The sequence below is a fragment of the Pteronotus mesoamericanus genome, unplaced genomic scaffold (assembly GCF_021234165.1).
Source record: "Pteronotus mesoamericanus isolate MK-2021 breed Mesoamerican mustached bat unplaced genomic scaffold, CSHL_Meso_final contig_55, whole genome shotgun sequence".
Lineage (NCBI taxonomy): Eukaryota > Metazoa > Chordata > Mammalia > Chiroptera > Mormoopidae > Pteronotus > Pteronotus mesoamericanus.
In genome coordinates this window covers 2,838,248-2,852,482 of record NW_026555198.1, presented here as the reverse complement: position 1 = coordinate 2,852,482, position 14,235 = coordinate 2,838,248, and the positions used below count along the sequence as shown (strand labels likewise).

The window sequence follows — 14,235 nt, the reverse complement described above, 5'->3', positions numbered from 1 at the left end:
CCTGCATTGCTCAGAGTGTAGATGAAAAAGCCTGGGTTTTGCAATCACATGAACCTGGATTTCAGTTCTGGTCCTGCCACTTACCAGTGTTATCCTAGGCAATCATTAAATGCAGTATAATGGGTGCAGTGTAGTTGTTGCAGCTGATACATTGTAAATGTTCAAGAAATTTAACTGCTTGAGTCATGCATGTGAAGGCCAAGTTTCAAAGAGCCATGGTAGATGCTCACCTAGGTTTCCGCAGAGCCATAGTTTATTTCTCTTGCTGTTTTACACGATATTGTATCTCCTTTACATCTCAGCTCTTTGTTTGGCCTTATCCAGGATCTGGATGCCCCATCACACATTCCTGGTCTGGCAGAAAGAAGGACTATCCCTTCAGAACTTGCAGCGGATTCATCATTTGGGGATTCTTTCAGCTGATGCTTCCGTCTTGCTACCCTTTGACATTCTGGCTCCTACTTGAAGTTTCCCATTCTGTTGGCTTTGTCCTATATATGGGAGACTGACACCAACCCTTCCATGGTACCAATGTCACCTCCAGGCCAGACTATCTTAATGTCTTCTTAAATGCACTCTGGTCTTTGCCTGTGGCAGATATTGCCAGCCGATCATATGGATTACTGTTTGTCAGGTGACCAACCTGGACATGACTTGGGGGCCTTGGGCACTAGCTTGAGGCCAGTGTGAGTGCTGTTTGACCTTGAGCTGGACTCCTCAGTCCTGGCAACTCCTGACATATGATATCCCTTAGGCAGAGGCAGGAGGAACTGTAGGTCATAGCTTGATCTTGTCTCAACGCACTCTGAACAAGCTGGTGGTGGTCCAGAATGGCTCTCTCAGGTCAGCCTAACACCCTTGGCCTGCCTTGAGCCGTTCATGGGGCTTCTGAGCAGCTTCTAGACTCTACAATGGGCTGGGAAGCTGGTGGCATAAGTCCTAAAATATATTGGCTTAACTTTGTTTAACCCAGTGTTTCCCAAAATCATTAGATCATGGCACTCTCCCTTTTCACATGCGCTTTGATTCACGTACACGCCCACCAAATACCTATTTATCATAGCTAGAACTCTCCATACTTTGGGAAAATGTCCTAATCCAGCCTTCATAAACATGTGGTAAGATAGTTTATCTCCATTTTATTGATGTAGAAAATAGAGTTCAGAGAGATCGGGCTATTTGTCCAATGTCACCCAGTGAGCTCATGCCAATTGGAAATCCTGATGCTCTTCTACCGCACTCCGTCTCTGCATGCGCCAGCCCTGTCCTTAGCCCGTGTGATAAGAATGCCATGTTAGCACAAAGCTGGGAAACAATACCCTTCCATAGGCCACCCATATGAACTAGAAGCCAATGTTAATGCCCCGAATCTTACAGCATGGGTGGGCTCTACGTTGAGACTGAATTGAACTCAGACAAGAAAGAAAAGTCAGGATGCTTCTTACTGGTACATTATATCTTGCACCCAGGAGTTCGCCATTGGGGCTGCAGCCACTTTTCCCTCTCCCTAGGCCTGGCGGAATTCTCCCATGAGAGGAGCTCAGATCCTGCCGGAGCTACTGCCTGCTCTGCCTGGGAAGGGGGGGTCATCATCTCCCACACCCACTCACCAGCCTCCAGCCTCTGGCTTTGGGTGGGGGTGATGGAGGGGCTTTTTAATGCTAATTGATATTTTCATTCTCCAGGGACTAGGGAAAAAGTAAAACAACAACTCCTTCTTCCTAGGGGACTCGCTCACCTTGAGTTACAGAGGAAAACCAGATACAGATAACCAGAAGCTCAGTGACGTCCCAGCACACCCAGCTGCCCACATTTTCTTTCTTTTTTTTTTTTTTTTTTGTTTTTTTCAGTGAAATTCCGGGAGTGACTTTTAGCATGGTAGCTGGCTGTGTGCTTCTCTGAGCCTGTTTCATCATTCACAGAAAGGGGATAATCATACTTATTCCTGTTTAATAGTGTGGTTGTACAGATGAAATGAGATAATCGATGTACTTTTTTATATATGTTTCTGATGTGTCCCCCAAGGCAGGACTTGAAATAAAGAAATCACTTCAGCTCAAGGCAGATGTTATGAATATTTTGTTATTAGTCCCACACTTTTGGTCGCAAAATTACTTAAAGATCCAAGATCTGCACAACTGTGACTCACAAGCAAATGCAGAATAATAGCAGCACCTGCCAGCTCTCAGACTGAGTGTCAGAACCCTGCAGAAAGGATTAGCTTCCTCAGCACTTGGCCACTCTGGTCAGGGTGACTTGAAGTGCGGGTAATGTCCCAGCTCTTTAAATTGCCTAAATGTATTAATATTACCCACTCAGAAAGGCATTAGAAACTCAGAATAGTAGAATTAAAGTCTTCTCTTCCAGCTTCTGCCTCGTCTTTTATAGATGGGAACGCTAAAGACCCAAAGAAGGCACTATACCTGATTCCAAAGTGACAAATAAATGATAAAAATGAGATTCTTACCCTGATCTTTTATTTTCTATGATGGCAGTGTTCTGATGTATAGGTATTACTTGAAAAATATTTAAAAAATGACAAAGAGGAGAAAAACATCTGTAATCTCATTTCACAGACAAATCCACTATTACTGTTTGATTGTGAAATTGCCTTTCTGTCTTCTCTCAATATTGAAACCCAAGGCTTCTGACCTCACTCTCAATGCTTTGTCTAGCACATCATGCTTTCTAATCAGCCTTATTTGACTTTTGATAAACGGTAGTTAGGTTTGTAATTCTCAAAACCAAGTAAAGCTGCCAATGAACCCCCAATATATGTGGCACATTAAGAAAGCAGGTGCAATAATGAGATCAGGAACAAATTAGGTCACCACGATGGCCCAGAGCAGAAAGCCCGGTTGGTGCTACAGTCTCAGGGGAATTCCCCAAAGCATACCCCGCCCTAGCCCCTGTCCTCAGAGATCAGGCTTCATGGCAGCCTCCCTGCTTGAAGCCCTCTAAGCCTTGCTCTTCCCAACTGGAAAGGGAGCAAAAAATGCAAAGGCTAAATGGAATGTTTCCTGCGGTTCCTTAATGATAGGGATGCAACACCTAGGCCCCAAGGCATTTTGACTCAGGTTCTGTCCTCTCTCCTCTGACTGGATTACTAGAACTCCAGCTGCAGCCTGCATTTTAACTCCATGTTCTATTCCCAACCCACAGTCTTCTTATCAGTCTGTTAGGGAAGGAGGAGGAGGAGCTAGTGAGATGTCACTGTGGGGGACTGAGACAGTTCAAAATGTCCTTCCAGTTGATTCTTCCTTAATGGAGGTAATGCTATAGCATTCTGAGTAGAAACCCCTTTGTTCTTGTTCCGTTTGTTAAGTTGAGCTAAGAAGCTTCCCCAAGAGTTTTCTTAACAGAGGTCTCCACATCCTGTGTGCTTCACTGTCTGACCACAGTTCCTCGGGGTGACAGAAGCTAACACTACTGTCCTAGCCAACTCGAATCCTAGGAAATCCATGGGGTGGAGAGCCATGTGGCCTCTTTGTTACACAGCGCCTCGCTGAAGCAGCCATCTATTTTTAGAAGGGGCGGGAGAGGCAGCAGCGTACTCTTTCAGGATAGGGTGTTAGAATAACGATCTGCTGGACTTTAATGTTAAAGTTTTTGTAGCTGGGCAGCAAAGGAGACTTTCTTGCTTGCCTCAGTGTGATGTTGTCAGCCTCACTGCACATTACTGAGCAACCAAAACATGAATGCTGCCACAACGAGACAGAGGACTGAAGGCCAAGGGAGCCTACTAGACCAATTTCCTGAGAAATTGGATTAGAAAAAAAATATAGGTGGCCTGGTCACTAAGAACACTGAAACCTCAAGTCTGTTCTCTAATGTCACCCTCAATGAGATCCTCCCTGGCACTCTGTGTAAACTAGCCCCTTTACTCTGCATTATTGTTCTTTCTGGTACACATTACTACCTGACAATATGCTTTTTAATCTGTTTATTACTTTTTTTTAGAAGGTTTTATTTTTTTTTCAGAGGGAGGGGAAGGGAGGAAGAAAGAGAGGTTGAGAAACATAAGTGTGAAAGAGAAACACTGATCAGTTTCCTCTCACATGTCCCCAACTGGAGACCTGGCCTGCACCCCAGGCATGTGCCCTCATTGGGATCGAACTGGTGACCCTTCACCTTTTGGGATGATGTCTGACCCACGGAGCCACCAGCCAGGGCTGTTGGTTATTTTTTTCTGTTGTCCATCTCATTCACTAGAATGTAAGGCCCAAGAAAACAGGGACTTGTTTTTGTTGACTTTTGTGTAGATAGAATGGTACCCAGCACATGGCAGAGGCTCAGGAAATATATAATAAATAAGTCTGTGGATTGTGTGAATGAATGAATCTAGTATTAACAAGACTGATGAGTATACCAATGACAATGACAACAACAATACCAGTTGATATTTATTGAATGTTGTAATACTAATTAATATACTCAGTCCCCACAGCAACTCTGAGAGGTACATTCTGTCCTTCTCCCCACTTTGCAGTTAAGGAAAATGAGACTTGGGAGTTAAATGACTTGACTGTGTGGCCTTGAGATCATGATGTGATCACGGGCCTGGGGACAGTTATTCCAGATACACCAGACTGTGGATTCACTGGATAATATTTTGAATTGCATTATTTGGAATTTTTTCCCCTTGATTCTTACCCAACTCTGTAAAACTCTTTCACTAAAATGATCACATGAGCTGGATAAATTTCATTGGTGTCTGCGTAACCTGGGATGCCCATGAACTTGTCATCACAAACCAAAACTGGCAGAGCAGACTGTTCCTCATTGCTCTGTGGCAGAGACATTCGTTGGCACAGTTGGAGCTCAGTGGTGAGGCCATACCTGGTAGATAATGGCAGTTTCTTTCCTTGAAGATTTGGAATAAAGATGAACAACCCTTCTGATGTACTCTAACACTGACTTTCTCCTGCTGGAGACAGGGCCTAGACAACCCTATTTACTTACAGCGCTTTACAAAGCCAGAGCTTGTCAGGGCCTCTTAGTCACTTTTGCAGTCACTTTTATTCATGAAATTGCAATTCGCAGGTACTCCCTCTCTCCACATAAAATGCCACAAAAATACAGGGTCTGGCACAAATAACGCCCCTTTTTTATTACAAAATCTTTTAGTACAAAATCATAGGCATGTAACTCTGTAACGTAACAATCTCACAGTCAAGCACACCATATGATATTTTAGGTGAACTGTTCAAATTAAAACTATAAATTTTTACACCCGTATTATTACCCTACCAGCCGCACTCAAGCAGGTGTTACTTCTGCTGGACCCTGTACATTAGACCAAAAACACACACTGACTAATAGCAGCCCGCTGAGATCCCCAAGGTCACTGTGTATATAAAAGTCCCCAAGGCCCTTCAGAAGCTCATTGCCTTCTGGGAGCCCCCAGGTGCTGTCGGCATGACGGCCAGGGCAGTGCGCTGAGTCTCACTGTCATCCCGAGCATAGTGAATCCACACAGCAGCTCCTGGTGCAATGCATTGTCAGAGCAGTCACAGCGTTATCTTGTGTTTATGAAAATTAAAGTCTCTTATCATGTGTTTGTATTATAATGAGCCACTTAAAGAGCTCTGTTGTTTGTCTTAGAGGAAACCTACACATAAGCGAGAGAAAGAAAGAGACTATGTGTTTCCTTGGGAGACTCAAGGGGACCAAGTGTCATGTACTCCACGGAGTCTGTGCTCAGTCACCTCCCGGCCCCAAGAATCCAAGATTTTAGGGAAATTTTGTGCCATTCAACCCAATCTAGGACAAAGTTCTTTCGCAGTGTTCAAACCACTAGCAGATTTCCTCAGCCATTCTTTCTTTCCTTTGGGTCGGAGCATGATTGTACTTACATCTATTATGAAACCACTGAGAATTCAAAGGGCTCTTCAGTATTTCGTAGCAATTTATCAATAATGAGTAAATCACTAATAGAAGGAGTACAGACTCCTGATACTTGAATCCCTGTTACATTAGAGAAAAATCTACTGGTTACCCAGTTTTACTTTTCAGTCTATTTCATCAGCTCAAGTCATAAATTGTCCCGGAAAAATAGCCCATGTGACTTTTTCTCTTGGGGTGCACATGTCTCTTCATCCACCTAGTTCAGGATTTCTCATCTGGGCTGTATGCTAAAATCACTTAGGAGGGCTTCTACAAATTGTTCATGCCCAGGATCTACTAAGGCTACATGTATCAGAATGTCTCGGGGCACTGCTAGGGGGATTCTAACGTGTACCTAAGATCAAAACCCACTGAATGACAAAAATTTCAGGGCCCCCATCCGCACTTTAACTGTGCAGCCAGTGCTGATAGAGAACCAGTGCCATAGAAAGGAGGTGTTTTAAGGGCAGACCCTATATTTAAACACCTGTTTGTTCAGTGCCTAGCGATGGCCCTTGAGCCTTCCAGGCGCTCAGCACACATGTGCAGAGGATAATAAATAGTCCAGATAATTCAATTTGCACCAGTCACCTTGTACCATCACCAGAAATATCAATGCGGTTCTGACTATATTTCATTGTGAACCCCCGCTCCCATACCACCTTCCCACGCAAATACTAAATCAGTGTCTTCCTGGAGATTGCAAAGTGCTTCTTTGGAATCTTATTTGAGCAACACCTATGTAGCTGTACTTAAAGAATCCTGACAAAAACCGGTGTCCTTTTGACCTAGTAGCTGTGGGTTTGGAGACTTCCTGTTTGGAAGAAGGAATAATCATGATGCAGTCTGAGATCCACTTGGACCGCTCCTTCCCGTTTTATGAAGCAGAGGTATGAACTGTGTGAAATCAGGTGCTTTGACTACTTGAGGCAAATTCTCAGCCTGACCCGCAATGTGGGTGAGATACATGAGGAGCCCCAAGGGCTTGTCTAACTCTCCAGGGTGCACGATTATTCCCTGGTAAACAGCCAGGGACCTTGCAGCACCAGGAAAAATGGCCTCTCCAGACTAGGTTGGTCGCTTTTCAGCTGATGGAGTATAGTTTTATTGGTCCTTACTCATTTTGCCACTTTAATTTTTTTATAGACTTGTCAGTTTTCTTGTCTTCTGTTATACAAATACGTTTTCCAGTAGTGTATCAACATTCAGGCTTGACCGTTGGCATATTCAGTAATGGGAATTTGGAGACTCATTTATTTAACAGCCTAGAAGATTGTATGCAAGGGATAGTCATCTATGCCTGATCACTAGGTTTCTTTTTTCTGTTTTTAATTGTTAAGCTGTTTTTAAACTGGTAGGGACTGGAAACTCACTGGGACCTTGATTTTCTTTCTGCTTTTTCTTTTCACCATTTCCAGAAGCAATAGCAGATCTCAGCTTCTATGAAATTGATCATCATTTAGGCCCTGTTCTTCCTATACCAGATAATAAAAAGTTGACTCAGCGTCTACTCCAGTTCTCTGGATTCAAATATTAATCATTAGGTGCTCCTCTTTGTTCCATAAAATTCATAAGTTTTTGTCCATTGATTCTTTTGATAGTTATTTAAGTGTAATTTTTTTAAAAAGGGGTGTTTATTTGAATGCAGGTCCCCTCAGACACACCTACAACTGATTTTGTGTTTTTATTTAAGCATTTAGGTGATTGTGTGTACAATTTGTGTTTTTCTACAAACACAGAGACCGTTAACAAATACATCCAGAATGCCTCCATAGATTAAAAAAAGCCATTGCCTGAAAATATGTACTTATGGTATTTAAATGTTTCTACCAAGATGTGTCTTATGCAGGATTTTACTCACTTCATGATTTTCTGTTCTTCCTCTTTTCTCTTTTCTATTTGTTGCTTGGACAGAAATATGGGGAAGAAATAGAGATCGATCCTTTTTAGACTTTGTTTTGCTTCTCCAAAAAACAGTTACAAAGTTAATGGGTAGAAGGTTAAAACATCTAGTTAAAATGGGATTGTGAGACTATCTGTGGAAAGGAAGAGAAGTTAGCAGCAGTGGTCGAATCCTGTTAGGAAAAGAGGGGTGGTTTCCTTCAGAGAACAAGGAACAAATCAGATGAGGCTGAGACTGAAATACATAGCATACTAAGTGAAACATTCCCTCAATCTGTTATTCAGCTGATGGGCCACATGGAGAACATGTGCGTGTGTAACAAAAACAGGTGCTGTAGGTAACCCTTGGTATAACCATGAAAATCACAATTACTGTGAAGTGCTGCCCTGCTCTAGCCGTCTAACAGACATATTTGACAACCTGTGACTTGCAGGTTAAGTGGTTTGGATGCTATCAAAACATCAGGGAAGGTAGATTTTAGAGTCACCAGTTGAACACCTACAATGGAAGGGGGAAAATCTGTTAGTGTTTGTTTCTGTTATTTTACTGTCCTTTTTTTAACCATATGATTGATTAGATTAACAAGTCTAGAACTATTCAATTTCTCTACTCTCCTCCCCAAAATTGTAACAAATTGTAAATCTATGTTTTTAACTTCAATTTCTCAATTACCATGTATCAAATTATTGTCTACCAATATTTAGTTCCACCTTGTTTTCACATTCCCTCCATTGCCCATCTTTTTTTTAAATTTACAGTTAATGTTTATTTAGAGTCACCAGCAACTTCTTTGCTTGTCATTTTCTCTTACATTCTCGTTTCATTTGGACTCTGGTGCCTTCTTTTCAAACTATAGTATATCCTTTTAGTGACGCTCTCTAAGCAATACACTTTTTTTTTTTTGTCTGAAGATGTTGACCTTTCACTTTTACTTTTTTAATGATAGTTTAACTGGATAGAGATGTCTTAGTTCCCAGTGCCAATTTCAGCATTGTTGCTGTTGTCAATCCAATTGTTTTCTTTTAATATTTTTTAAAGATTTTATATATTTATTTTTTGAGAGTGGAAAGGAGGGAAAAAGAGAGAGAGAGAAACATCAATGTGTGGCTACCTCTCATGTGCCCACTACTGGCTAGCAACCCAGGCATGTGTCCTGACCGGGAATCGAACCAGCGACCCTTTGGTTTGCAGCCCAGCCCTGAATCCACTGAGCCACACCAGCCAGAGATCAATCCAGTTATCTTTCATAAACAATCTTTTGTTTTTCTTCAGTCACTTTAAATAGTTTTTTCTTCAAGGTCCTACAGTTTCACTGAAATGTTTCTAGGTATGAATTTGATTTTATCCTTTCTGGAACTTAGTGTGTTTCTTAAATCTGAGGATTCATTTCTTTTACTGCAATTCTTGAAAATTATTGCCATTATATTTTAAACTGTTTCCCCTCCACCCTTCTATTATCTCCTTCTGAAAATCCTTTTAGACTTTGCTTGGCATTCCTCATTTTGCCTCCCTGTCTATTAACCTTGTTTTCCTAATTTCTATCTGTTTGGCTCTCCATACTGCAGCCTGGGGTTTGTTTTTCTCAGAAAGCTTCTAGTTTACCAGTTCTTCAGATCTGCATGGATTTAAAACAGCAAGGTATTGATCACTTAAATTTCATCACTCCTGACACCTTTAAACTCCTTCAAACTAACTGGAAATTCAACTGGAGTAAAGAACGCAGACATGAGGTCCCAATCAGTAATTATGGAGTGTGTTGTGGTGGAAAGAGTACATCCCTTGGAATTTCTCCTGACAGAAAGCACTCAATGAATGTCCGATGAACAATTGATTGGATTAACAGATCAATCAGTGAACTCATTCCCCTCTATACATATGAAAAACCCAGTCGCTGACCTCATGTTGCTTACACCTTAAAACGGAAGCCATAACATCGCTTTGGAATCGTTAACTCATCTGTACAAGGTATACTGGGAGCCAGTGAAAGGAATGGGAATCAAGGAAATATTTGCAGAGGCAGCAATGCATGTACTGGATTTTGAAGGATCATTACAGGTGTGCCAGGGGGATAAAGCGTGGAAGAGAGGGGAAAACATTGTGCATTCAAAGGCTCAGAGATTCACAAGAGGCTGGGACTCATGGAGACAGGCATGTTGATGGCTGCCGACAAGAGGAACGCTATGGAGATAAAGGATACATGTTCCCCCAGTGGGCTTAGGACCTGCGGCAGCGCCATCAGGCCTGCACACAATTTTACCCTCTGTGTCATACTGTAATTGACTATGTCAGTCCAGATGCTAAATACTGCACCTGGGGAGGAAAGAGGAATTACCAACTTAAAAAAAGAAGCAGATTTAGTACCCTTTTCATCACATACTCCCTCATTATGTACCAGACATTATGCTGGGGATCCAGCAATGCACAAGACAGACCAGGTCCCTATTCACATGAACATTATGTGCTAAAATGAGGAGATTCATAATAAATATGTAACTTAATACTGAACTAGTGTCATAAACTCCAAATGCTCTGAAGAAAATCCAACATGAACAGGCAGAGAGTAATTGGAAGAATGCATCTGTAGCTTAGTGGGGGGTCTGAGGTGGTGTTAAGAGAGAGACCTAAATGATGTGAAGTGGCTTGCCAAGAAAAGAGACAGAGGGCGGAGGAAGCACAAAACTTCTAAGGCAGAAGCAAATGGGTTATGTCCAAAGGACTGAGAAGAGCAGTGAGCTCAGGGGAGAGTCAGAAGAGATGAAGCCATGAAAGTAGACAGGGGCCATGCCAGCAAAGGCCTTGTAGGCCATGTGAAGGTGTTAGGACATTTTTTTTAAGCAACAGGAAAAGCCATTGGACAGTATTAAGCCAGAGGTAACACCATGGGGTTTGGTTATTTTTTAAAGATTTCATTTATTTATTATTAGAGAGGGGGGAAAGGAGGGATAAAGAGAAGGAGTAAAGCATCAATGTGCTAGAGAAACATTGATTGGTTGCCTCTCACATGCCCCCAACTGGGGACCTGGCCTGCAACCCAAGCATGTTCCCTGCCTGGAATTGAACTGGTGACATTTCGGTCCACAGGCCGGTGCTCAATCCACTGAGCCACAGCAGTCAGGGCTGGGATTTGGGTTTTTTAAGGTTTGCTCTGGTGATGTGTGAATAATTAAATGAATAAAGACAAAAATACTAAGAGGGGAGATAAATTAGGAACCTACTAGAAGACAGCAGCAAAGGAGTGGTGGTAACTTGGACTAGAGTGCCAGAGTGAGGAGGAGTGATCAGATCTGGGACCTATTTTGGAGGCAGAACCTAGAGGACCTGCTGATGGATTGGAATTGAGGGTATAGGAAAGAGGGAAACCAAGGTTCTGTATGGAATTTCCAGGTGGTACACTTTAGCGAGATGCGGAAGACCAGCAGGAGGAACACAGCTAAATATCAAGAGTTTCAGCTTGGACCTTCCAAGGGGTAGAGGATTAGCATGGAGACGCTGCATAAGAACATGTTGCAAAGGGTGAGGATGTGATCCTGTACAGAACCCAGAGTTAGTGGAGATTTGCACACTTGTAACACAATCAGCTTATGGACTTTATAGTGCAGCAGGGCCTCCTGTGGCAGCCTCGACGTGTTGACTGAGATAGAGTAAAAATTGTTGTGACTCATGAGCAAGAAGAGCCTTGCTGACTTCCCAGACCTGATTCGACTTCTGCTCATATACAGCTTAAGTTATTGTTCTTCTCGCCTTCTATTTTCTCTGTCTAAAACATAGCTCTTTCCATGATTATAAACCCAGAGCACATGCACATATACTCGACATGAGGGCGCACACACACACACACACACACACACACCCCGTGTTATTTCCAGTTTTCAGATTGGAAGTGAATGGCCTCACTTAGGGAGCTGGCCTACCTCTCTGCTTCATGCTTTTAACTGCAGGCAGTTTCCTGGGGATTTGAGAATTAGTTACTCATTTACCAGTTACCTGAGGAAAGGCTAAAAATAGGCCTTTTGGGGGTCAAATGCATTCCATGGGGATTTCCTTCTTGGAAAAATCCAACGTGAAAGTATAGCAAACTCATTCTTGTCTTAGCCTACTCTGTGCCTATAGTTATGGATGTTCTATCTCTGGCTGCTTTCTGCCTCGAGATCCAGAAGGCTTCTCTGGGTATGTGACGCTTGGGCCCCAAACCTAAGTTTCTCTCCCAACCTCACCAAAACTTTTCAAGAATGGCAACTTTGGCAACTGTTGCTCCAGAAATGGAGTGAATTGTGCCGATGTGACTGGGTTTTTGCGCCAAGGGACAGACTGAAAAGATGACATTCCACAGTCTCGAAGGCAGCTCTGTGAGATGTTGAGTGCAGTGTACACTTTGGGCCGTGCACACTGGGCTGCACATGGCAAGAGGACTAATTGGCTTAACAATCGTGACATTGCCAGTGGTATTTAAATATAGGCTTTCCGTTTCCCTGTTTCTTCTACTCACACATATCAACCTCAACCCACGGCCGGCAAGTGTTGAGTTTCTTAAAGTTCTGATAATGCACCTCCCACAAGCTTTTTCTTTTCTTTCCTTTTCTCCCTCCTCTAAGCCCTTCCAATCTACGAGTCACAGCAGTAACTGTCTGTGCCCTGAATAAAGAACTGGATAAAGGCTGGAGAATCTGAGAGAACAAGAGAGAACATTGAATCTGGGTTCTAATTCAGGGAATCCGACTGCCAGAAATGTGGTGGAGCAGGGAAGAGAGGCTGAACCCTCCAGCATGAAGGCAAATGACAGAAACATCTTTCCTGGGTGAATGGAAGTGTTCCAACAATTTTAGTCTCCCCCTGAGCCCTTGCGGTGGGCCTGAGAGAATAGGAGTGAAGAGAAGTGTGACAATAAGAAAGCACTAGGTAGCTTCACTGAGTTTGTTTCTTCCAAACTGCCAATGGGATATGAAAGGCAGATGATGCAGATTCTCTCATTTCCAGCTATAAAATTATCTGATATTTTACAAAGATGGTAAAAGAAATGATTTTCCTTTTGATTCTCCCCCTCTCCTGAATCTCCCCTTCCTCAACAAACTTGGGGCGTTGAATCATCTCTCAGTATACTTTGAACCTTCTGGTAAAAACAGGGCTGAATACTTTAAAATCTTAACAGAACACAGAGGAAAAAGTGAGTCTGGACACGCTGAGTGAAGGCAAACTACTCCATGTGTTTCTCCCACAAAGAACTAAGGGGTAAAGCAGGTCCTGGGCTCTCTAGGGTCTTCCCACTTAACCATCTGCCTCAGTGGAAGGAGGCGTGACAAATCCGTCAGTTTAATCTCCCACGCATCTACCGGATACCTGCTTAGTGCCTAGTTAAGTGCCTGTCCCCAAGTGGATGTTCAATAAATATTTATGGACCCACTGCTCTTAGCTTTGACCCTGTACTAATGGCTGATGATGCAGAGGTGAATAACACAGGTAGCACTTGTCCTCCAACAGCTTTCAGATTTTGGGTAGTTAAAAGGTACGCAATGGCATAAACTAGTGCGCTTACTCCCTCCTTTTTGCCATCTGTTTCCCGCTCCACTAGAAAATCTTAATTTTTGTTGTTATTGTTAATGTCAGAGAAAGCATTTTGTAAACAGAAGAGCAAATGCGCCTCTTTAACTGGAGAGAGATCCCATGACATTTATTTAGGCAAATGGGATTGAACTGCAGAGGCAGATGATGCTGTGTCTAAGCTTTGTACACATGGAACAATTTGTCAGCAGCACTGCTGAAAGTCTGAGAGGGTGTTTCCTCATCCAGCAGGTGCTGGCGAGAGTCCTCTGAATGTTTGGCCTCATCAAGAATAAACAAAAGCATGGGTTTTGGGATTCCTTTATCACAGACTGAATAATCCCGGTTCAGATCTGAATTTGGACCAGTGCCCTGGCCCCGAAATGCATTCATATGACAGATTGTTATGGTTGACCTTATCGGTCCTAACTGTGGTGCGAGGCCTGAGATCCATCAGCTCGGTAGGAGTTTGGTGGACAGAGCTTTTTGGTCATGTGCCCAGGTTAATCCGCAAGTACTCCCAGCCACGGGTGGCTCCCTAAAAGTCTTCCAAAGCAGCACAGTAGAAATAGTGCTGGCTCAGCAGCCAGAGGTGTGGCAATAGCGCAGCATCTGCTGAGGTTTGCTTTGCTGCTCTGAGGCTACGCTGCTGGGTTTCCCTTTTAGATTTCTAACAACTGTGCCTGATATCATGTGGCCTTAGGGCCCTCTCATGAAATTGTTCACAGTAGTTAGGGATCAATGGAGTGTGAACCATTCCAAGTCTGGGATCCATGCTCACTTAGCCAAGCAAGGCTAAATTGAATGCCCCCTGGACTTTTGATTGGATCGGAGATTTAGATGCTTTGCATCATCTACATCATCTCGTTACTCTTCCATCCACTCTGCTACTGAATCACTGGTTGAAGGAT

At 43.0% G+C, this 14,235-nt stretch overlaps 1 protein-coding gene across 3 annotated transcripts in view; it reads left to right on the top strand.

Moving 5' to 3' along the window:
• Positions 1-14,235, top strand: part of FGF13 (fibroblast growth factor 13) — a 497,959-nt gene that overhangs the window by 246,797 nt on the left and 236,927 nt on the right. The gene's annotated exons all lie outside the window — the stretch shown is intronic.